The sequence below is a fragment of the Sarcophilus harrisii genome, chromosome 4 (genome assembly GCF_902635505.1).
Source record: "Sarcophilus harrisii chromosome 4, mSarHar1.11, whole genome shotgun sequence".
NCBI lineage: Eukaryota > Metazoa > Chordata > Mammalia > Dasyuromorphia > Dasyuridae > Sarcophilus > Sarcophilus harrisii.
The window spans coordinates 95,925,973-95,949,931 of NC_045429.1; the positions used below are offsets into that span (position 1 = coordinate 95,925,973).

Below are 23,959 nucleotides of genomic sequence, written 5' to 3' on the forward strand. Positions count from 1 at the left end.
ATTCTCAACTTGCTTCTTTCTTCTAACAAACCAACCTCTTTTATTTAACTGTCCTCATTTGTTCCAGCCTGGTTAGGACTCTTTGCTCTCAGCAAATAAACCTAGTTGTCACGATCTGCCCCTGCTTCATTCTTGTGCCATCAGGCACACTATTCTCTGACCTCCGTTCTCTCTTTTCTTTTCTGACAAGTCACATCCTTCTCCTATTTAAGAGAACCTCCCACATTAATCTCTCTGTGTGTTCAACCTTCCCTAATTCCCAGATGTACCCCCCTTTATGTTCAGCTGTCGTGCCTCATTTTGGCACTTCAACAAACATTTATCAAGCATTTACAATACACAAAGTATTGTGTTTTTATTTAGGTTGATAGCTATGTGTGTTTTTTGTTTCTTCTCTTCCTAGACATGGGAAAGCTTAGACCCAAAGGTTAAGTCCCTTTTCTAGACTCACAGGGATTATGCTGATTGACAGAAATAAATCTTAGTGTCAGAGGTGATCTAGTCTTCTAGTTGTCCCACCAGCATAGATGCAGTTAAAGGTGCAAGCTCCAACCCAAATCTGGGAGTTGTCCTTAAGTAACAGTATCTTATATTGACACAGTGCTTTAAAATATGCCAAATAAAAATGTTTGTGGCAGCCCTCTCTGTAGTGGCGAGGAACTGGAAACTGAATGGATGCCCATCAGCTGGAGAATGGCTGAATAAGTTATGGTTTATGAATATTATTGTTCTGTACGAAACAAGCAGCAGGATGATTTTAGAGAGGCCTGGAGAGACTTATAGGAACTGATGCTAAGTGAAACAAGGAGAACCAGGAGATCATTGTACACTTCAACAACAAGACTCTACTATGATTAATCTTGATTTACATGACTCTCTTCAACAATGAGATGATTCAAACCAGTCCCAGTTGTTCAGTGATAAAGAGAATCATCTCTACCCTGAGAGAGAACCCTGGGAACAGAGTGTAGAACACAACATAACATTTTCATGCTTTTTGTTGATGTTTGCTTGCATTTTGTTTTCCTTCTTGGGTTTTTTTCCTTTTCAGATCCGATTTTTCTTGTTCAGCAAGATAACTGTATAAATATGTATACATATATTGGATTTAACATATATATTAACATATTTAACATGTATTAGACTACCTGCCATCTAGGAGAGGAGGTGGGAGGAAGGAGGAGAAAATTTGGAACAGAAGGTTTTGCAAGGGTCAATGTTGCAAAATTACCCATGCATATGTTTTTATTTATAAAATAAATAATTTTGTATTTTGTAAATAATTATTTACAAAATAAAAAAACAAAATAAAATTCACAAAATAATTTATAAATATTATTTTATTTGATCCTCATAATAGCCTGGAAAGTAGATGCTATCATTCTGTTCATTTTACAGATGAGGAAACTGAGACTTCCCCAAGTCTTCCTGACTCCAAATCTGGTATTCTATTCATTGTACCCCATAGTTAGTTCTTAAAGCCTGATTGATTTTCGACCATAGTATAGATATTATGGCTATATAAATAACTTGCCCACAATCCCACAATTAGCTGCATCAAGACTACATTTTCCTCATATTCCAAGAAGGCAGACTGAATGTTCAAGACAAAACTTAGGGTGAAAAAGACACCTTCACATATGGGAGTCAGACCCTTTAATTAGAAATCTACTAATATTCTTTTCACCATCCCACAGTTTCCACAAAGGCTTAATAACATTTAAATGGAATCCAACACTATCTGAGAATATAAGCACAAAAGAGATACAAAATAAAGGAGCAGCTTCTTATAGGTAAAATGAATCAGGGAAAGCTTCCTGGAGGAGGGGAGCTTTGGGCTGAGTTCTACTGGAAAGGTGGAGGAAGCATAACTTAACTAAATAGATGGGGAGAGATTAGGCTATAAAGGGGAATAGCAATTCTAAGAAAGAAACAATTCTATTTCTAGGAATAGAGAAGAAAGGAAAGTTTTAACAACTTACCACCACCCACTGAATTTCCTGGATCTCTCAGGGATGGATGAGTACTCTTTGCAGACCAAGACCTATGAAATAGACAAGTCACTGATTAAGTACAGAATGTCCTTTTTGCTTTGGGGGGATCTCTAGGCTTTAAGACCCCATCTGAAGCCTTGTGCTCCCTCTAAGAGGGACATTGACAAACTGATGCATATCCCCAAGCCAGAACAGAGATCGAACTGGAGAGGATTCTGAAAATGATGTTATCTGACAGAAGGTGGAGGACCCTGGCACCATCTAACCTGAAAAAGAGACTTAGGGGAATGGCATGAGGGCTATTCTCATATGGCGTAATTGCAGGGGTCCTCAACTTTTTAAATAGGGGGCCAGTTCACTGTCCCTCAGACTGTTGGAGGGCCAGACTATAGTAAAAACAAAAATTTTGTTTTGTGGGCCTTTAAATAAAGAAACTTCATAGCCCTGGATGAGGGGGATAATCGTCCTCAGCTGCCGCATCTGGCCTGCTGGCAGTAGTTTGAGGACCCCTGTGTAATGCATGGAAGAAAGTGATCTATGAACCTGAAATTACAAATATCAGTACTGCATTTATATTGTAATTTCAAATTTGTAGAGCACTCACTTCCATTATTTGATTTAAGTCTCACAACAACCATGAGATATAGATCTACAAATATTATGATCTCCATTTTATGGATGAGGCTGTAACGGGAAGCATGTGGTAGTGGATAGGAAGACCTAGATTCAAGTCCTACTTGGACATGCACTGGCTCAGTGACCTAGGCAAGTCACTAATGCCCTAGCTAATTAACTCTCAAAGGCTATGGCCAAAAAGTCATAGGGCAGGAAATCATTTATCTTGGCAGAGGGAATTCTTCTTGGAGAACTTCCTATTCAGCCCAAAATAAAAATGGATGAGGAAACTTGGATTCAGAGAAATTAAAAGACCCTCTTTGACCACAATTAGTAAGTGAGCCTCCACATTGCATGAATTGGGCATGACAAGACCAGTCTAGTTACTAAAGTCTCAGAATCTTGTATCGCCAGTGAGCTGGGTCTCCTCGGTTCTACCAGCACACTATCTATCAGGCAACACTGCCTTTCAATTATTTAAAGGATTTCCATGTGGAAAAGGGTTTTAGATCCATTCTGCAAACTTTTAGAAGACCGGTAAAAATTAGAGGGAAGGGAATTTCAAGTTGCTTTAATAAAATGCTTTTTAATAATTAGCAGCAGTCCAATAGTGGATGGAGCTCCCAATCATTGAAAGATTTCATAAAGAGACTATGTAGCCATTTTGGGGGGTGTCAAAAAGTTCCTTATAAAAGAGATTCCTGTCTTGGACAGGAGGTTTAAAATCATCAGAGAAAAGCAGAGATAGAAGGGACCTCAAACATCATCCACCCCATCCAGTTCTTCATTTTGCTGGACTAGAGTCCAGTCAAATTAAATGTCTTGTTTGAAACCATATGGCTAGTAAGTGACAGATATGGGACTTGAACTCAGATTTTCTTAATAACCTTCAGGGTCCTGTCCCATTATATTCACTGGGCTATGGATATATCAGTTTTCTATAAAAATAAGCTGAAAAGTATGGTTAATCCCAGGCAGGAAAGAAACCTGGAAAAGGACAAAAGACTGGGTTGTATATATGAGATGCTCAGAAAATGTTGCTGAGACCCATAAATTCTGGTCACAGTAAATATTTGAGTGTGAGGAAAAAAGGAAAGGAGGAAAGAAAAAAAGGAAGGAAGGAAGGAAGGAAGGAAGGAAGGAGCGAGCTAGATAAGGAAAGAAGGAAGGATGGAAGGAGTAAGGGAAGGAAGGGAAGGAAGAAAGAAGGAAAGGTAGAAGAGAGGGAAGAAGGAAGAGAAATAAGAGAAAAGGAAAAAAGAATGATGGAAGAGAGGGAGAGAGGGAGGGAGGAAGGAAGGAAAAAACCTTGAAATTAATAAAATTAAGATATCATTTTTCTCCGTTCTTATCTATAGACCACCTTCCTTAGATGTCCATGGACCAAGAATCTCTGATTTAGTCCAAATCCCCATTTTACAGATGATGAAACTGAGAGCCAGAAAGAGAGCATTTTTCCCAAGATCACACAAATAGGATCCAATTGAACTTGGACTCAAACCTCAAGTCCTCTGCCTTCAAATCCTGTACTTTCTTTAATATGACACTTATGCCTCCCTAAGCTAGAAGCTTCAGTCTGGCATTTCTTAAATTACTTGTCCGACCACTTCAGAGACAAAGGCTTTTTTGACCAATAAACTAAATTACTTCTTGAGGGTTTTCTTTCTTCTCCAGATTCTCACTTAAGTGCTTAATTCTGCTCTCTTGGGCACTGTGACTCAATAAGCACCTCTAGCTCCTCCAACTTCAGTACCCTAGGAGAAAGCAAGCATGCTATTTCACTTTTCATTCCCCAGTGACATTGAAATAAAGTTAGCCAAACCTTGGGAACCAGACATCACTTCAAGATGACCATTGAGAAGTCATAGTTTTGGTCTCCTTTTAAACATCAGAGTAAATGTATAGAATGTTAAAGCAAGAAGGGATCGCTTAGGTCTGCCCCACCTCATTTTACAAATAGGGAAACTGAGGTCTAGAGATAAGGAGGTGACTTGACCAAGCTAATAAGAGTCAGAACTGGATTTGTCCCCAGGTTTCATGTATGTTAGCAATGAAAGGGATCTTTGAGTTCATCTGGACTTTCATTTCTCAATTGGTTCATTTGATAGGGCTTCATTGAATTATAGATTTTAAGGCTGGAAGGGATCCAAGTCCTTTTTTTTTTTTTTTTTTTTTTTTTTTTTTTTTTTTTGGTTTTTCATTTCTCAGTTGCAATGGAGTTAAGTGACTTGCTTAGCTGGTAAGTGTCTAGGGCTGGATTTGAATTCAAGTCCTCCTGACCCCAAGGCCAGTACACTGTCTACTAGACTACCTAGCTGCTCCCCTACTCCCCCACTCCCAATTCCCTCATTTTACAGAACAGTAAAATGGGCTTAAAGTGATGAAATGAGTAGGATTCAAATTCAAGTCCTAGAATTTCTAGCTCTCCGTTCTCTCTACAACCCCAAATTCCCTGAGAAAATGTTGGTACTGAAATATTTCTACCTTTAAAAAGAGCCAATATGGAATTATTTATATGGCAACAATGTATTTTGTATGGAGCAGTTTTTAGATAGAAAAATAGATTTAATATTTTATTTTGCTCTAAATTTCTTTTGATTCTTTCTTTTCTCACCAAGGGGATTCTATCTCCAGGAGAAGCATTTTGAGGATTTTATCACCATTTCAATTATAAAGGTGTTCTATAACCAGTTGGATTTAATCCAACTTCTTAATTTTACAAAGGAGTAAACTGAAGAAGGTTTGAGATTGGGCTAAGATCTAAGATCATCCTGAGAATCAGTATCTATTTTGAGAATATTCTTTAACACTATAATGGCAAAGCCTGGTCTCCAAAGTCCTAAACTAGGATTTTCCCCCTCCTCCACTGTGGGACTATTGCTGAGTACCTGAAACTTGGGCATGGATAGGAGGATGATTTAGGATTTAGGACTATAAACCATAGTGATGTCACCACTGGGTTGTTATCGTGATCTGTGTCCCTTGTTTTTCTTGTATGGTTCCCACCCTATTCTGTGGAAAAGGCTAAACTGAGTAAGGGTCCTGATGGGATGGATTTTCTCTGTTCCTTTGGGAGGGAGGCAGCTGGAACAGATGCAGCAGGCAGAGAAGCTTGAGGACATAAAGGAAAAGGTGAATGCTAGATGTGTGTCATGATAGGCAGCTCAAGCAGCCCACAGAGCTTAAAAATAGAGAGATACTCAGGCGTTAGCGGGGAGCTAGGGACTAAAATACTTGCAAGATCATCAAAGTCCCCCAAGTCTACCTCATTTCTCCATCTAATTCCAGCTTCTTTCCCCATTCAACTCTACTCCACTTCTCTGGATACAAAATTGGGAAATCATTAAAGTTGTTCTTCAGTGGCTGAGCCACAGAAAATGATCTTATAATAATTTCTTATATATTTTGTAAATATTTATATATGTACATGTTATATCCCCTTTTTCTTCTTCCCTCCTTCCCTTCCTTTTTTCCTGCCTTCCTCCTTCTTTCTTACCATCCCTCTCTCCCTTTATTTTCTCCTCTTTCTTTCCTTCTTTCCTTTCTTCTTTCCTCCCTCCCTTCTCCTCTCCCTTCTTCCTTCCTGCTTCCTTCCCTCCTCTCTCCCCTTCCTCCTCCCTCTCTTTTCTCTCTCTCCTTTTTTCCTTCTTTCCTTCCCTCTCTCTCCTGTTTTCTCCCTCTCTCCCTCCCTTCTTCTTCCCTCCTTCCTCCCTCTCTTCTTCTTCTCACCTTCCTTCCTTCCTTTTTTCTCTCCCTCCCTTCTTCATCTTTCAACTTCCTTCTTTCTTTCTTTGTTTCTCTTTATTTCTTTCTTTCACTTTCTTTCCTTCTCTTTCTTTTTTCTTTTTCTTTCTTTCTTCCTTTCTTTCTTTTCTCTCTCCTCTTTCCCCTTTCCCTCTAAGTATTAGCTTTCTCTGCTCTCTCTCTATCTTACTTCCTCCAACCCTGCTCAAGAGAAAAGAATTCTGCCATTTAAAATCTCTTTTTTGATTTGGCTCTTAGTCACTCTGATATTTCTCCCAAGTGCACATGAAGCTTGGGCCTTATCACAGAATTATAACATTAAAAAATTTTAAAACAAGAGGGAACCATAGAGATCATCTAGTTCAGAGGCCCTTAGCCTGGAGTCCACATACCCTCAATGTGTCTATAGATAGATCTTAGGATACTTTAGAAATTGGATGATGTAGAAAAAAAAAATTACATCTTCATTTCAGTTGGCTTCCTTTGTAATCCTATGTATTTTATTTTATGCACTTAAAAACATTCTAGGAAAGGGCCCATAGGCATTACTATACTGCCAAAGGGAGTATATCACACGCATAAACAGGCTAAAAACCCCAGATCTGGTCCAGACATCTTCTTTCAAAGGAACAAATAGCAGCTTTCACATAGGGAATAACAATGATAGTAATATTCATATGTATGTAATTCTTTAAGGCTTATAAAGTTCTTTTCACACACCAACCTGGTAATACAAATATTATTCCCATCTTTCAGATGAGGAAAATGAAACTCAGTCACTCACTAGTGACAGTAAGGGAAAGTGAAGTGCCAGTTATCTCTGACTGTTGATAAGAATTTCACTCATTAGGCAACAGGTGGGAGGTTAGGAGGAGTCTCCCCAGGGCTTTCAGTTGACACTGGTGAGGTCACATCCTTCTCTCCCTTCAACAACTCTGGATGTGACAGAAGAAGGTGCCTCAGGTAGGAAGGAGCAGACTCTGTTCTCCTTCTCTCTGCACAAGCAGCCTCCAAAGAGCTGCAAAGCAAGGCTGATAAATTCTCAGTCCTTTGATGTCTCCTGCTCAGTATCTCCTCAGTGGGTACCTTCCTGGGAAAGAACAAAAGGCCTGAATTAATCACTAATAGGCAGTTTGCTTAAAGGAGGCCAAGGTCATGGAAAACAAGCTGCTGCAGCATCTTGAATCATTTGACTTCTCAGTAGCTCGGACTCTCCTTTCATCCTCTTCTTGTTGTTGGTTCCAGCAGCGTGAAGGGTCCTTCTAAGTCCAGCAGGAACCCAAAGCGGGGAGGGATCTGTAAAAGTCATCTTGTCCAACTCTCTGCCATCCAGCTACTAGAATGAAGATCTCATCTCTGCTCACAGAACTGACTTCTATGTATGAACTTTATTTCTCTACAGAGATTTCTTCATTCCTTTCTCGCCACTAAGAAGTATCAAATCCTACCTAAGTCTGAATTCTCTGTCAGTGAACAAAGTGAGGACTTTTCTATTCTGGGAAGTTCTAATTGCACCAAGAGGAAATTAGGTTAGATGAAAGGATGAAGGATTAAATCTTCTCTAGAATGGAAGGCCCTGCTAGGTGGGGAGATTTGTTCAGGGGATGCTGTGCCATCCTTGGAGCCATTAGAAAATGTGATGGGTGTTTTAGGTGCAGACCAGCGTGGGAAGTGGCTAGGGAGATCTAGCCCTGTGTCTTAAGTCTTGATGATTTTCTCCATTTCCCTAAAGATTCTAATCCCTCCTTGGAAGTGAGCTTAGAGATCTTGCCCTTAGCCCAGGGACTTCCTTCTTTACCACTTTTTAAATCTGCACTGATCTTAACTCTTGATTTAGTCCCCAGGACCATCTTGGTCTCTGAGACTACGTGTCCCCTTGGATCCAAAGATCTGCCACCCTGAATCCTTAATTCCTTTTCTTTTTCCTCCTTCTTTCTCTTTGATGATGTATCCTGGCACTTATATCTGATGATCACTCCCTCCTTTCCTGACCGCAAACTATATTGGATAGCAAGGATGTTTATTTTACCAGAGATTGTCAATTTAAAGGGAGAAATACAACAAGATAAGGCTATTAGAAGTGGCTATGAAGGAAAATTACCCAGTCCCAGAGGGACAGTAGCTCCACTTCCTAGATAATCTAATCTTTTTTTATTTCCCAGGCCTTCTTTGACCTCCAAGATACTCTATAGTCTGGGTGTCTATATTTTCTGGCCTGACTCTGAAAAATAGAAGGCAATAGATGGGTCACAACTGCACCCACTGATTTGGGATTCATCTAAATGGATATTCTAAACTGAACTCATTTGTTGGTTTACAATTTCAAGTTCTCTATCAGCCAATCAGAATTTTTTGATTGCTAGTGATCTGTTGATATTCTACCCACGTTCCTCCTGATCTCTTATCTAACTAGAACATTGAGTTCTGGAATTGCTGACTTGAAAAGTTGGAAGTTGGAAGAAAATCAGACACCATTTTATGTATTTAACACCCAAACAGGAACTCCTTCTACATGGACAAGTAGTTTTTACTTGAAGACCACAAGTGATGAAGACTCCAGGACCTCCTGAGGTGGATTTGAGGTAGCTCTAACAGCTAGGAAGTTTTTCCTTTCGTGAAGTCTGCAGTTGGCTTCTTGGGAATCATCAGTCAAGTATTTATTAAGCACCCACTATGTGCCAGGGGCTGAGCAGAATATGCCTAATTCCTCTTTCAGATAGCAGCACTTCAAGCACTTGAAGATGGCTATCATGTTCTTTCTGAGTCTTCTTTCAAAGGCAGAATAAATTAAAAGAATAATCACATTGCACCAAAAAGTTCCTTATCCTCCATATACAAGAATAATTCTCACCAAATTTTATCAAAGACAACCTTTTGACTAGACCACATGATCTCTTGAGATCCCTTCTAATCATAGAGCTTCTTGGTGCCTGACATTTATTGGACAGAAAATCTTGATCACCACAAAGTTTTATGTACATTTGTCCAAGGACTGCCTTATAATTTGTTCTTCTGCCCACATCTACCACAATTCTTTTAGAATTAGATTAGTTAAAAAGAAAGAGAACAGAAGAAGAAATCTCTCTCGGATAATATCTTCACCTTCCTATTCTCTAGCTTATTCTGTAGGGGATAATAAGATTGAGAACACAATTCCATCACACCCTCTCATAGGTATCATGGGATAGCAGAAAAATCCCTGGGTATAAAGCCAATAGAATTGAAGTTGAATTCTGGTTCTTCATCTTTGTGCCTATGTAATTTCAGACAATTCACTTTCCCTTCATGAGGGCTGCTTCTTTGTCTTTGAAATAATAAAGTTGGATTAGAAAATCTTTGAAGGTGTTTCCTTCTCTAAAATCTTATACTTCCAGAATTTATCACACAAAGAAATGGGTAAAAAATGAAGATGGCATCCACAAACTTGAGCCCAGAATGAGTAGCTGTGAGTTCATATTGTGGTTTTTCCACCAGTGAGTATGACCTCAGTTTCTCTATCTGTGAGACTTAGTTGCCCATTTTCAAAAGGGACAATTAGCTATGTTCACATATTCAATACACTCAACTGGCATAAAAAACACTTAGACCTCAAGCCATTGTGATAAGTATCCAGTAAAATACTAGATATGAATTTATTTTGGGAACTTCAAAGGACCAGGCAAATAAAAGTTGCCATTGTCTTCATCACTACGGCCATCATCACTCTGATGATCACCAATACCATCAATTCCATTATTGACACTATTGTCCTCACTATAGTCATCACCATCATGACCATCATTTTCATCTTCTTCACTGTTACCATCATCACTCATACTCCAGTAATTTGGAAAAAAAAAAACAACCCACTGGAATATCCTTCAAAGTACCTAGTCCATTAGTTGGAATAGCCCAATCTAAAGCAATGACTATTTGGACTTTTCAAAGTTCTTTTCAATTTGGATTAAAACTAGGACTAAGGATGGCCAGAGCATTTCAAAGACTTAGAAAAATCCTTTAATTTGACTAGGTTGTTTACTTTTCATTTCACTTCTTTGAGAATCACAAAGCATCCAGTGTGGAAGGGACTTTCATAATGATAGCAAAATTAGAAAGCCAGGGCAGCATGGGGGATGGGGAGTCAGTCTTGGAGCCAGGAAGGAATGAGTTCAAGTGCTGATTCTGACATTTATTGCATTTGTGGCTCTGGTTAAAGTCCTTGAATTGCTCAGTGTTCTAGACAACTTCCTAAGATTGTCAGGTGCAGAACAATTGCTCATCTGCATTAATGGAAGTAGTTTCGTGACTGAATTGTCAACCTAAATGAAATCATAGGTCTAGAATTAAAACAAATAACAACTCATGTTTCTATAGTTCTTTATAGGTTAAATTACGTGACATCAGCATGACAGGTACCTATTATCATGTTATTAGAACTCTCTATTATTGCAGATTGCAACTCATCTGTAGCTTATAGTCTCAGAGGGTTGTCTGAGGTTCAGAGGTTGTGCCCACAGTTATGAACCTAGAAAATGTAAGAGGTGGTTTGAACCTAGCTCTTCATAGAATCAAAGAGATAAAAGGGACTTTAGAGGTGATCTAGTCCAACCTTCTCCTTTTACAGATGAACAAACTAAGTCCTAATTAAGGTTAAGCAATTTCTGTGGGTCATATCACATCACAGTGGATCTTGGATCTTCACAACAATTTTATGAAACATCACAGAATCATAGAATCTCAGCATTAGAAGAGATTCAGTGGCTATTTGTACCTGAACAAGAGTCCCACCCCCACTTTTAATCAGCAACAGACACATTCAGAAATTTAGAAGAATTTGCCTGACATAGAGACATACCCAAAATAAAACTGGCGGTCTATGCTATTCACAAATGGTCATTCAGCCTCAAATAAGAGGGAATCCACTACTTCCCCAGGTAGCTCACTCCACTTTTGGAAAGCTTCAAATGTTAGTTTACCTAATAAATAAGTAATATAGGTATCATTATCTCCCTTTTACAGTTGAGGAAACTGATTTCCATAAAATTTGAATGACTTGCTTGAGGTCACACAATAAATTAGTGATAAAATCAGTGTTTCCTATCTCCCAAGTACCTGACAGAACACTCCAAAAGCTTCATTTTCTATTCCCTAATTTCTGTGTTTGGACCACCCACATCTTCATGCATCTCCAGGCTTCCTCCAATCCTGACTCTCTAAACTTTCTTCCCTATTAACTCACACAAGTACCTTGTCCTTCTTCCCACTCCTCTTCAGCTTCTTTTTGTGTGCTGTCTTTCACCATTAGAATGTAAGCTCCTTGAGGGTAGGGATAGTATTTCTGTTTATACTTGTATTCTTGGTACTTACTGAAGTTCCTAAAACATAGCCAGCCTTTAATAAATGGATTCACTCAACCCAGAATGGGCAAGGGAAAATTCTATTCTCTCAATGGAGATACAGACTAGAGAACAAGACCCAAGGGTCAACATCATAAAATCAACTAGAACTCTGGTCTCCAAAATCCCAATCTCGTATTCTGCTCAATGATCAATACTTTCTTTGAGAAACTTGATTAGGTAAGGGAAATGTGAAGGACCCTTGTGGATATACAAAAATAGGATGCTCTTCACCAAGTGAACTTATCTCTCAGAGACTTTTTGCCAAACCTAATTTTTAGAATGTTCTTGAGATCTCTAGTAAAAGAAATATTTAGGGGTCAAGAAAGCCAAAGATTAACTTTCAGAATAGTCCCTAGAGCTTCAACTATGATCCTACTCTTCTCTCCCTTCTTCCACTTTCCCTAGGTGATCTTGCTGTCTCCAGCATCCTATGAGTTGTTGGCTTTGAGGATTGTGCATTTACAGCTTTGCAGTCACTACCATTGGCTTTTGTAAAGGAGTTGGAATAGATCCAGTCAATTGGCAGAGTAGGCTCTAATGATAAAATAGCCAGGAAGGTGATTACAGCCTCTGGCTATCTCACATGCTCTGACTTCAATTGTTTCTTTGTTTTTTAAAATATATCAACCACCCAGCAATTTTTTAATAAACTCTAACTGAGGTGGATGAAACATGAAGCGGAAGATGAGAAAGAGAAAAGAGGAATAAGATGAATGAAAATGTAGAAGACAGAAAAGAGGAAAGGAAAAAGAAGAGATGAGCAGAATGGAAGAATAGAGCTCAAAGATATCAATAACATAAAGAAAAGATTACGAGTCCACTGGACAAAATGATCACCAAGAGCCCAACGCTTCTAAAGCTAACATGGTAGGAATCTATTTATTTCCATGCCTCATGTTCTTTGGAAGCCTAAAGAGCTTATGGGTTTTGTCTAATATCAAGTTTGGGAATAGGAACATAACCCAAGGCCTGCAGCAGTGTGGTTGGGAGGTTGGAGAGAAGAGGTGGACAGTTTGCAATCTGTCTTGGACCAGCTTGCTGCCCTTAAGTAGAAATCCTGTGCCAAGAGAGAAAGATGGACCGAGCTACCAAGCCAGCAGAGATCAGCCTGGCCCTGCTGTGACCTACAGCTTTGGAGAGAGACTTTCCTGCCAGAGTCATTTGGGCCGGTAGTGGCAGTCTCTCTCTCTGGCCGGGAGGGTTGGTTGGTCGGAAGCCAGCTGGAAGGACCTGTCCCTCTCTCCCGCTCCTGTCAGATGAGCCCCACTTGACTGAGTCTTCATCAGCCTGCCAAAGAGAGGGTCTGGACAGGTCATTCTCATTGGCCTTTTGATCCTGCAGCAGAGAGATGGTCTGTACTATTGACCTTGGGAAGTTCAGGGTCAAAGTGGAATCCTGTTGTTGCAGGGGTGACCTTTGAGAAATTGTCTGTTTGTTCTTCTGGGATAGGCTACCAAACCTGGCTTCTTAAGAGAATAGGAATGAAACGAGTGCGCTAAAAAACTCCATATGTTCTCATCTAAAAGGATGACCAATTTAGCTGCTTAACAGTACTGATTCTGAAAGTCAGGGCATTTGTTTTTCCTTTCTTTCTACATATCCTAAACCCTTCCTGCTGCAACAAATTTTATGTCCTCTTCTAACACTGCATCTGCCTTTGTTTAAATAAGGGCTTCTTAACCTGAGGTCTGTGAACTTGCTTTTTAAACAATATTTTGATAACTGTATTTCCACATCATTATTTTCATTAGTAATCTGGTGTGTGTTATTTTATGCAGTGAAAAATGCAATTCCAATAAGGGTTTTTTAGCAGGCTGCCAAAGAGCTCTAGAACACAAAGTGAAGATCCTCTCCCCTCCCCCCAGTTTAAAGCTTCCTAAATCACCCCTCCCTACCCTGATAAAGCTCCATTCTATGAGCAAATATGGTGCACATAAAACCTGCCAATGCAGCAGCTGCCAAATCCGGGTTGCAGTCATGGGTTCAAGATTTTAATTCATCCAAAGACGAAGGGTTCCCTCCTCCCACACTCTGAGATTCAGGGAACAACAGAGGAGGCAAGAGGCACAGAAGGAAAATGGACAGATAAGTAAACAAAGGCACTGAGAATTATTCACGAATGCTCCTGACCCTCTAAGGCCTTTTTCTACAACCCTCATTCCGCTCTGGGGCCCCGATAAGGAAGCAGCCTTTTCTTAGAGCTCATACCCTCTGTCCCATGCTGCCTCTCTCAATGGGCCATCTGCTCCCAGGATTTTGTAAATGCCTCAAAAGTCCCATCTCTCCCAGGAACTGGAAGCCAGAGAGCCGTCAGCCTCGAACAATACATGGAAATTTATTGGGGATTTGAGGCCCTAGGGAGAATAGCAGGCAAAATCGGTTGCAGTGCTCTCTGAGATACAAAGGGTTACTTAATGCAGCAGTGTGTAGGTCTCCTTTAGAAGTCAAACAAGGCACATGCTGCCATCCTGCGTCCTTTTCACACTCAGTTCTTTCCCTGAGCCCCAAACTCAAATTTATTTCCCATCCTTTCACACTAGGCAAATATTGATTTTCCTTCACTCCCTGATGCCAATGGAACAGAAACCAATGTGCCTGTCTATTGTCTACTTCCTCTCAAGGGACCATCCAAGCTGTCAAGCCAACAGCCCAGGAAGGCTCCCGGTTAAGATGAGAGAATAAAAGAGCATGCAGGGAGAGTCTGAATTCTGCGAAGACTCTGGATTAGGGTTGTTCAGTTTTGTTTTGCTTTGAAGACCATTCCTCAAATACACACAGACTTTTCTCATTAAATCTGTGAGCCTCATGTGAATGTGTGATCCAAGAAAGACACTGTGGCTTCACAAAGAGCATTGAAGGAGGTGTCAGAAGACTAGTTCTAGAGGCTTTGTTTGCATTCAAAATCCTTCATCACCATCCCACCCCCGGTTCATCCCCTACCTCTCCTGGCTAGTCTGTCAGAGACTCAGCTAAGACACTCCATCTTTGTATCTGGTGTTTTCTCTGGCTGTCCCCTAAGTCTAGAATCTCTCCCTCCTTTTCTCCACATACTGGTTTCATTGGCTTCCTCCCAAGTCCCAATTCCACCTTTTACAGGAAATCTTTGCCAATCCTTAATTCCAGTGTCTTCCCCCTGTTAATTATTTCCTATTTATCCAGCACATAGCTTATTTGTACATATTTGTTTGTGTATTTTCTCTATCATTGAATTATGAACTCTCTAGAGGCAAAGACTATCTTTTGCCAGAGCTTAGCATAGTGTGGGTGCTTAATAAATGCTTATTGACTCACTCACTGACTGACCATTTAGAATAAGCTATGTAACCCAGGCAAAGTACCGTCACTTCTTCCAGACTCAAATTTTTCATCTATAAAATCAAGAGATTGAACAGTTTTTTCTTCTATAGAGAGAAGGAGTTGGATTACATTGATCTTTAAAGTTCTTTCTTTTTCCAAATCCTATGCTCTTATATGAATTGATTGTCAAGCCTCCATTGAAAACCTCATGGTTTTTAATCACACATAAAGACTATCTTTTGCCAGAGCTTTAATGATGTTAAATGGAATGAAGTTTTCTTACTCTATATAACTAAGACTGTACCAAGTTGGGATCTGGCCACTCAAGGATATTTGCTTGCCAAAGACCTGTCATTGTTCACTTTTTGTGCCAGTCAAGGCTGGTGGTGCCTAGGCTCTCTGGCATTAGGTAGTAGTGCCCTGAAGAGGCTGCCCAGTTTGAACTTTCAAACTCTGCTGAAATATCAGTGTGAGTTCCACTACCACCACCATAATGGTTAAGGATCATCAGGACCTTTAAAAAAATCATCTCATCTAACTCTTTTTAAAGATACAAAGTCACAGATGACTGTGGAAGCCAGGTCTTCTTACTCCCAGGACACTTTCCACTCCATCAGGCTTCCTCTAGACTTTGACAGCCAAGCAGTGGTGCTAGGGAGAGTGGGGAGATTTGCCTGCCAGGATGGGCTACCAAACTGGATTTTATGTCAGATTTCCAGTTCTAACCTGCATCTTGATATGTGACCTTGGATCACACTTCTCTGGAATTCTGAAGCTTCATATCTAGTCACACAGGGCAGCAGCTTTTCTGTGAGGCCCTTATTCCAATGGTAGATGGAAAAGTAAAAATAGTTTAGCCTCAATTTTGAGTGTCAAACTCTATTATTTCTCTATTTTTCCTACTCCTTAAAATTGTACAATGTCAAAAATGGAAGGGACTTTGGAAACTATATAGTCCAATCTCTTCATTTTGTGGGTAAGAAAACTGAGACCCAAGGAAGAGAAGGATTTTGTCAAAGATCTCCCAAAGTATTAACAGGTAAACTGGGACCCAACTCTCCCAAATTCCAAGGCAATGATCTTACTATTTTAGCATCTTTCTTTCCTCTTTACTATTTCTCTTGTTATTAGGGATCCTTTTAGCTCTCTAAATTCCAGCTCATAGCATCATACGATTAGACATCAAAATTGAATAGAGTGTTATCATCCATTTCAACCCTTTCATTTTTCATATAAGGAAACTGAGTGCCTTGGCCAAGGTCACATTGTTAGTAATAAGAAGAGGCTGAATCTAAACACAGATCTTTTTACATTAAATCTAGTGCCATTTCTGTTATGTGAGTTGACATAGCATGTCGGAGTCAGCAGGGATTGACAGTAGCCATCTAGTCCATCCTATACCCGTGAAAGAATCCCCACTAAACATTTCAGAAAAATAGTTACCTGTCCTTTGTTTGATCACTTTTATGGGGAGAGAAATAAAGTTACTACATCCTTGACTATTAGGGCAAAACCCAATTCCCTTGTTGACCCAACATCAAAGTTGCAATAGATTTATCCATTTATTCACTTAACATTTCCTAAATGTCAACTTCAAAAAGAGCACTGAGAGGAGTGCTAATAAAAAGTTTAGAAAAGACATATCTGTACTCTAGCGACAGCTGGGTGGCCCAGTGGATAGAAAACACTGAACCCGATGTCAGGAAGACCTGAACCCAGACATTTATTAGCTGAGTGATCCTGAGCAAGTTACTTAATCTAAGTCTGCCTCAATTTCCTCAGCTATAAAATAAATATATTACTACTTTCTCCCTCCAAGGCTTCTTGTGAAAATCAAATGAGATACTATTTGTGTAAAAATGGTCCATAATAGAGCTTTCTAAATGCTCAGTCCCTTCTCTATTTCGTATGAGGAAACTATAGTTGGGAGATTATAAACAAATACAGATAAGTTTAATGCCCATTATATTGTAAGTGCATTAGAAAGGAGCAAAGTTCTTTGATATCTAATCGTTGGTCAGAGTTTCCAGGGGGATGGGATTTCTATAGATACATGAAATGAGGGAAGAGAGGGAACTTATAGGCAGGACAAGAATAGATCTGATTTTTCCTCTTCTTTTGCCCTAACTTTCAGAAAAGTTGGACTTCTATGAAGGCCACTGGTGAATATTCATTTGAAACCACTTTTCCTGGATATTTGGACCTTTAAAGTCCATACACACTAGCCCTAGGTTATAAGGATACCAGAGATAAAGAACCGAAGTTCACAGTAGGATTCAAGCTGAGCATCTTGAGTGTACAAAGAGCTGTGTGGAATTCTACTGGGAGAACTTTTGCCCTTCAAAGACCCAGGTTGTAAAATAAACTAAAGAATTAAATCTTACTCCCTATAGTATAGAACGAAAAAAAAAGAGACAGAGAAGAGAAATGAAAAGAAGGAGCTGAATCAGGATCAAGGAACAAGAGAGACAACCCAAAAGAGTTGGCTTCCCCATAGGATCCCCCATCGTAATGTTCCTTAGGGGTGGTGAGTCACTGTCACTTTCATGCCAAAACCATAGGAGCAACCCAATGAACTGCTGGATTCTAAGACCTCTTACCATCCAGTGGAATCCTGGCAAACCTACCTCTGTTCTCTAGTCTCTTTCCCACCAAAACTTCATCTGCTTTCATTCAAAATGGGAGGGGTAGTACCCAGAGAGGTAAAACCCTGGAACACTGGGGCCAGAGCACTCGTGTTACAGATCACCTAACAAAAATCTCTCGTTTTATCATAGCTTGTATATAGCAGGCAGTTCATAAATTCTTGTTGTTGAGTTATAGGGAAGGAAACTGAGACAGTGACTTGCCAAGGTCAAACAGCAAGCTAGAGCTAAGATCAGAAACCAGGTTTCCTAAATCCCAGTGCTGAGAAAGTGAAAAGGAAAATGAGATGGGGAGACAAGGGGTCCTTTTTTAGCCGAGTTTGAAATGGTCCACAGTCAGAGCATAGGCTGCTCATGGATTCAGAACTTAAAGTGCTTTCAAGCCCATCTTCATTCCCGCCCCCCCCCCCATACCCCTCTGATCCAGGTTAGGTAGGAATGAGCTTCCCATGTCAGAGAGATGGTTGGAGGCTCAGAGAGGTGATACCTTGTCTTGCCCAAGGTCACACAGCTTAATGGAGGAGGAGCCAAGTCCATCTCCCGCTCCCCACCCACGACCCGGGCTCTAAGTATTCAGCCAAACTCCCATACGATCTTTTTGCAGGGTGGGCACCGGAATCCACAATCCAAGCTGCCTTTATTCTCCCAGCGGCGCTCGCCCTAGCCCGGGAAAGTTCCGTGCCTGTGGAGGAAGGGAGATGCCGGCCCGCTTCAGCCGGAGTAGGAGCTGCAGTGGCCCAGAGAAGGGAAGGGGGCGGGGAACGGAGGAGGGGGTGGCGGGCAGCCCCGAAAGGGCTTGTTAGTGTCCTGGGGCCGCCCGCTCTAGACAAGCAGTGGGACCCGTAGCTGTCTTCCTCTTGGCACCTGGTTCTTCTCCCCCAGGTGTTCAGCCAGGCTTCTGGTTGGCTCAGAATAGGCGTTGCCCGGAGCCCCCATTTGGGGGCAGAGCCTGAGCTGTCGGCTCCTAATGCACTCTCCCACCCCCTTACTTTGCTATCCGCCCGCCTTCAGCTTCTCAGGTGTGTGTGCGTTGGGGGGGGGGGGAGAGGGTGCCTGGCGCAGAGTCCCAATACACCTTTCTTTCCCACTCTTCCTTCAAATCCCCCCATCCCCAAACACACACACACATACACACACTCACACTCACACACACTCACACACTCACACTCACACACACACTCACACACTCACACTCACACACTCACACACATTCAGGAGAGAGTCTCCCGGGCGAGCCCCAAGAGAAGGGAATAGTCCGGACTAATTCATGCTACTTTCATTGGGATTGTTTGGGCAATTCCCAGGTAAGTAGATTTTTGTTTCTGAGATTGGGGGTGGGGATGGGGGAAGGGCATGGATTGCTGTAAAACTGGCTCCGTCCAGTACTTTGTTTCTGACTGGAAATGCCCTGAATATGGATAGAGTTTAGTTAACCCTCTCTACCCCGCTCCCTAGGCTCATCTACTATCCACCGCATGTCAAAGAAAAGATGGGGGCGGGGGAAGCGGCAAGATTTAGCTCTGAGCTGGGAGTCCCCTTATTTGTTCCCGCCCCGACTTCTCCGCAGCTTTCTGCCCGGGGATCCCTCTCTCTTACCGGAGCAGCACAGAGCCGGATGAGGGAGGAGGATATGGCTGCTGTCCGAGGTTCCGGAGGCACTGCTCCCCTTTGCCCTGGTCCCCGCAGGTCCGTCCCGAGTTGCTCTCTTCGATGTCCCTGTTTTTTCCTTTCCCTTGTATCTCTCTCTCTCTCTCTCTCTCTCTCTCTCTCTCTCTCTCTCTCTCTCTCTCTCTCTGCAGTACTAACAATCCCGCTTCCCCAGCTTGACAATTGAGATGCTCCTCACATCATCCTGCACACAGCGCGTGCCTACCCCTCCGAGGGTAATCCCTGGAAACCGAGATGCGACGCCCCGCTTCTCGGCTATCCCCTGGGCTGGGCCAACCAGCTCCCTGCCCCTCCTCCTTTTCCCCCTGACAGCCCTGATAAAGAGCCCGCGGGGGACCAGGGGGGCCGAGGGGGGAAGTGTGAGAAGAGAGGTGGTGAGAGGGGAGTTTCTGGGACAGAAGGGGTTAAACCAGACAGTTTAGGCTGAACTGCTGAGGGGGATCCCTAAGCCTCTAGTCTACTTTGGGACCCCAAAGGGTCAGCAAGCTCCCCTCCCTCCTCTGCGATTTTGCAGAGGTATCGCTCTGCTTCAGTGCCATCCTGCGACACTCCCTTCCCTCCCCCTCTCTGCCACACACTTGTTTTATGTTCTTCTCTTGCTTAAGGATTGGACAGATTTCTTTGGGGACCAGAAAATGGTCAAAACTGGGGGAGGGGGTCCCTGCTTTAGTGAATTTAGTGAATTGTCAATGGAGGGTATCTTACTCCAGAGAATCTGAAGGTTTTTCTGGGGATGAAGAAAGAGGGAAGGAAGGAAGGAGAGAGAGAGAGAGAGAGAGAGAGAGAGAGAGAGAGAGAGAGAGAGAGAGAGAGAGAATTGGAGAAGACTAAGGATTAGAAAAAAGGAGCCTAAAGTGAAGAGGCAGTCAGACTATAAGTTACTATTACTAACAGCTCATATTTTATAAGGTTTACAGAGCACTTTCCTTACCATAGCCCTGTGAAGTTGGAAGTCTAGGTATTATTATCTCCATTTTATGAGGGAAGAAACTGAATCTCAAATAGATTGAGGACTTTCCAAGATCACATAACTAGAGATAGCAGTGTGGTACTGTGGGTGGAGCCTGGGATCTGGCATCAAAAGACCCAGGTTTACCTTCTTCCTCCTCTGCCACTTACAACCTGTGCAATCTTAGACCAATCACTTATTTTTTCTGGTTCTTCATGTACAAAATAACAGGCCTAGATGGCCTCTAAGGCCCTTTCCAGCTCTAATTCTAAGATGCTACAAAACCGAGTCTTTTGATCCCCGTCAAGCGCTCTTCCCACAGTGTTATGCTATATAAGCAGCCCTGACATGGCTGCAAGTATGAGGAAGAGGCCAGATCTGAAGCCAAGTGTCTTGACTCCAAGTCTCATTGTGCCTTAGTTACTAGAAAAAGGGCAGGGACTCTTATGTAAAATTTGGCCATTACTCCCAAATGGTGCAGGGCTCCAACTTGGTAAAGACAAAAGAGAAAATGGTCACCTAAGCAAAAGAGCAATAGAAAACCCTGAATCTGATGCTCATTGGTTCTGTGACCTTGGACAAATTATTTAGCCTCATTGAGCCTTAGTCCCTCCTATAAAATGGAGACAATATCTGCATTGCCTAATCTCTCAGACCTTGGTTTCTTCAACATTTTTCAATCCAAAACGGATGGATAATTATCTATTAAAGACTGGTGCAAAATTTTCAAGAGTTATCTTCCTATAAGAGAGTAGGATCAGGTTGTTTTAAGGTGTCCACCAGGACTGAGACCTATGATTCCCAACTGAATATTTGAGGATGACCTTGACCAATCACTTAATTTATTTAGCTCTTCATCAATAAAATGAGAGTATTGGTTTCAATAGTCTCAAAAGCCCCCGGCAGCTCTTAAACTCTGGTCTTGCAATTTTATGAGAGGGAGGTTTGCATTTCACATATATTTCAAGGAATTTAACCATTCTTCCTCAGAAAAAGAAGAAAGAAAAGTGGAATAATTGGTCCAAAGGAATCCAATTAGAATTATGTTAATACCAAAGTGGAAAACACAAAACTGATGACTCCCCCCACCCCCCAATGCCCTTGAAACCATGTGTTCAGAGCTACTGGGCTGGCCTGGATATCAAAGGAGGAAAAAACCTCCCATGGTCTTTCCTTGGAGCTACAACAAGATCAGCTTCAGTCCATAAGTGAAGTTCCTTTCTTCCTCTGAGCCAGTTTTCTTCTTCCTGCCTTTCTGAAGTCGTTAACCTGGGCCATGCTTAGTCATCCAGTTCCTATCCCCTCCTGCCCCACATCTCCCACTTGGCCCCTCCTCTCTCCTGTATGGACTCCAAGATTTGTCCAGGTTCCCTCTTCTGCTTAGTGGAGAATTAATTATCACTCTCTGTTGCACATCAGACTTCTTTCTCTTCTTTCTTCATAGAGTTAAATTCTGGAAACTAGCTTAATATTTCTACCTGGGTCTGGCTATCTTCCATCTCAGCCTCTTTCCCATTTGTTCCATGGCGTTAATTTGTCTTTCTCCTTATCTCTCTTTCTTGGCATGTCTCTCTCTCTCTCTTCTCTGTACTCCTTCATTTTCTTCTTTTCCTTTTCTGTCTTCTTTTCCTCCCTTCTATAGCTTCCCCATTTGCCCTCACCCCTCTTTCTTTCTGTGACTCTCTCTGCCTTTCTGTCTTATTGTTTTTCTGCGGCTTTCTCTTTTCTTTGCTTCCTTGTATCTCTCTTCTGTCCCTCCCTCCTTACCACTCTTTGCTGCAGCTCGGTCCTCTCCTCCTCTGCTGTATATTCAGAATCATGTTCTGAGTTTGGCAGTTGATTCTAGATGTGCCTCCTTCCTCCCCTCCAGAAGAATACTGTGGCTCAGGAGGTCCCCTACCCCCAATACCATCTTCAGAGGAGTCTCTTCCCCTCCAGCATCAGAAGGATCAGGAAAGTACCTGAACAAAAGCATTCTTAAAGATGGAATCTCCTTCTCTCCTTTCTCTTCCCTCCTTTCCCCTTCTATCTCCATGTTCTGGGTAGAAGCTTGGCCACTGCAGTGCTGCAGTCCATGGGCCCTCCCCTCGATCTCTATGCTGGGTAGGAGTCACTCTTGTTAGGAACAGCAGCAGCTCAGTAGTTACTGAGCCTTAGAAGGGGAGGAAAAAGCTGACTCAAGGATTTCTGAATGAGTGTGAGGATATATATGTGTATGTCTGCCTACTTGTGCATGTGTTAAAAGAGCATATCTGTATTATCCTAAGAATATGCATATGTAACCATGCATATAAATATGTCAAGTGGATATATGTCAGAGAATCTGGCCAGTTTAAACAAGTGTCCCTTGGGATAGCCTTAAGTATCCTTTTCCTCATTCTATAGACTGAGAACAGGAACTGGAAGGTCAAGAGCTCAAGGTCAAGAACTCAGTGATGGGGAATTTTAGGGATGCCTCTAGGTCTGGGAGTCCCTCAACTATACTGCTCTGAAAGACAAAGCTCCCACAAGGGTAGAAGTTGACATCTCTCAAACAATCTCCTAAAGAAGTTAGCCGGAGCTACCGACCTCTCTCCCTGATCCCCTTGAAAAAAGAATTGCTTCTGTTTAGAAACCTCTTCAAATGATTTAACCTGCCAAACAGGGTGGGGAAAGGTGTGGTCTGCAGGACCACAGGAAGGATGCAGGTAAGATATTAAAAGGGATTTCCCAATAATGAAGGGTATGAGAAGCCATCACACATAACTAAGAAAGGTATTATATCCTTTCTCCAGAAGTTCAAAGTTTTGGAATGAATAAAATGATAAAAAAAAAAAAATTGGCCCCTTACACAAGGGTTTATTTGAATAAATCTTCTCTCAGAAGATTTTCTGCAGATCAAAAAACAACTGGGGCTTAGATATGACTTAACAATAATAATAATTGGTTTGGCAATTGTCAATGCTGTAAAGTTACCCATACATATAACCTGTAAATAAAAGACTATTAAAATAAAATAAAAAAGAACTGCAAAAAAACCAATAATAATTTTATATAGTGCTTTAAGATTTGAAAAGAACTATACATTTGTTATCTCATTCAATCTTTACAATAATGCTGTGAGCTAGGTGATCTCATTATCTCCATTTTACAGATGAGGAAACTGAGGTAAACATGGGTTAGATGATTTGCCCACGGTCACCCAGCTAGAAACTGTCTGAGGTGAGATTTGAACTCAGGTCTTCCTGACACCAAGCCCATTTCTCTTACTTTCTAGCTGTCTCTGAAAATGAGGAGAAAATGTCATCACAAAGAATTCTATCAGAGAAGAGAAACCTTGAAATTTATACAAACATTTATACAAATTTATACGTAAATATATTTTTCTCACTTGGAATGTGGGAAAGCATAATTTGTGGTTACAAATAACCAGTTCTTTTAATCACTGAAAGGGCACTCATGTCCTAATAAGGTTTGGAAAATACTGGAAACATTTTCCAATGGGAAGGTACTGGAGTTTAAGCTGAGAGATGTTCCTGCAGTTGTGACCCTACCACGCCCTATTCTCAGATCACTGCACCAAAAAGCTGCTTCAGTATTATATCCTTTGCTATTCTATGGAATTGATTCATTTCTATGAAAAAAGATGAGTCTCTTTCCTTAGGGCCAGCCTTCTATATAGGATGGATA

General features: G+C 41.4%; 1 protein-coding gene across 2 annotated transcripts in view; it reads right to left on the minus strand.

Moving 5' to 3' along the window:
- The window catches only part of SYT2 (synaptotagmin 2), a 174,804-nt gene that overhangs the window by 56,936 nt on the left and 93,909 nt on the right, over positions 1-23,959 (minus strand). Inside the window, exons 1-2 of one of the 2 annotated variants that reach the window (XM_031937149.1) lie at positions 19,270-19,436; positions 1,983-2,044 (exon numbers count right to left, since the gene is read on the minus strand). The gene's annotated coding sequence lies outside the window, so the exon portion shown is untranslated. Of the gene's footprint in view, positions 1-1,982; positions 2,045-19,269; positions 19,437-23,959 lie in introns of those variants that run through there. The other variant, XM_031937150.1, reaches the window with a different exon arrangement.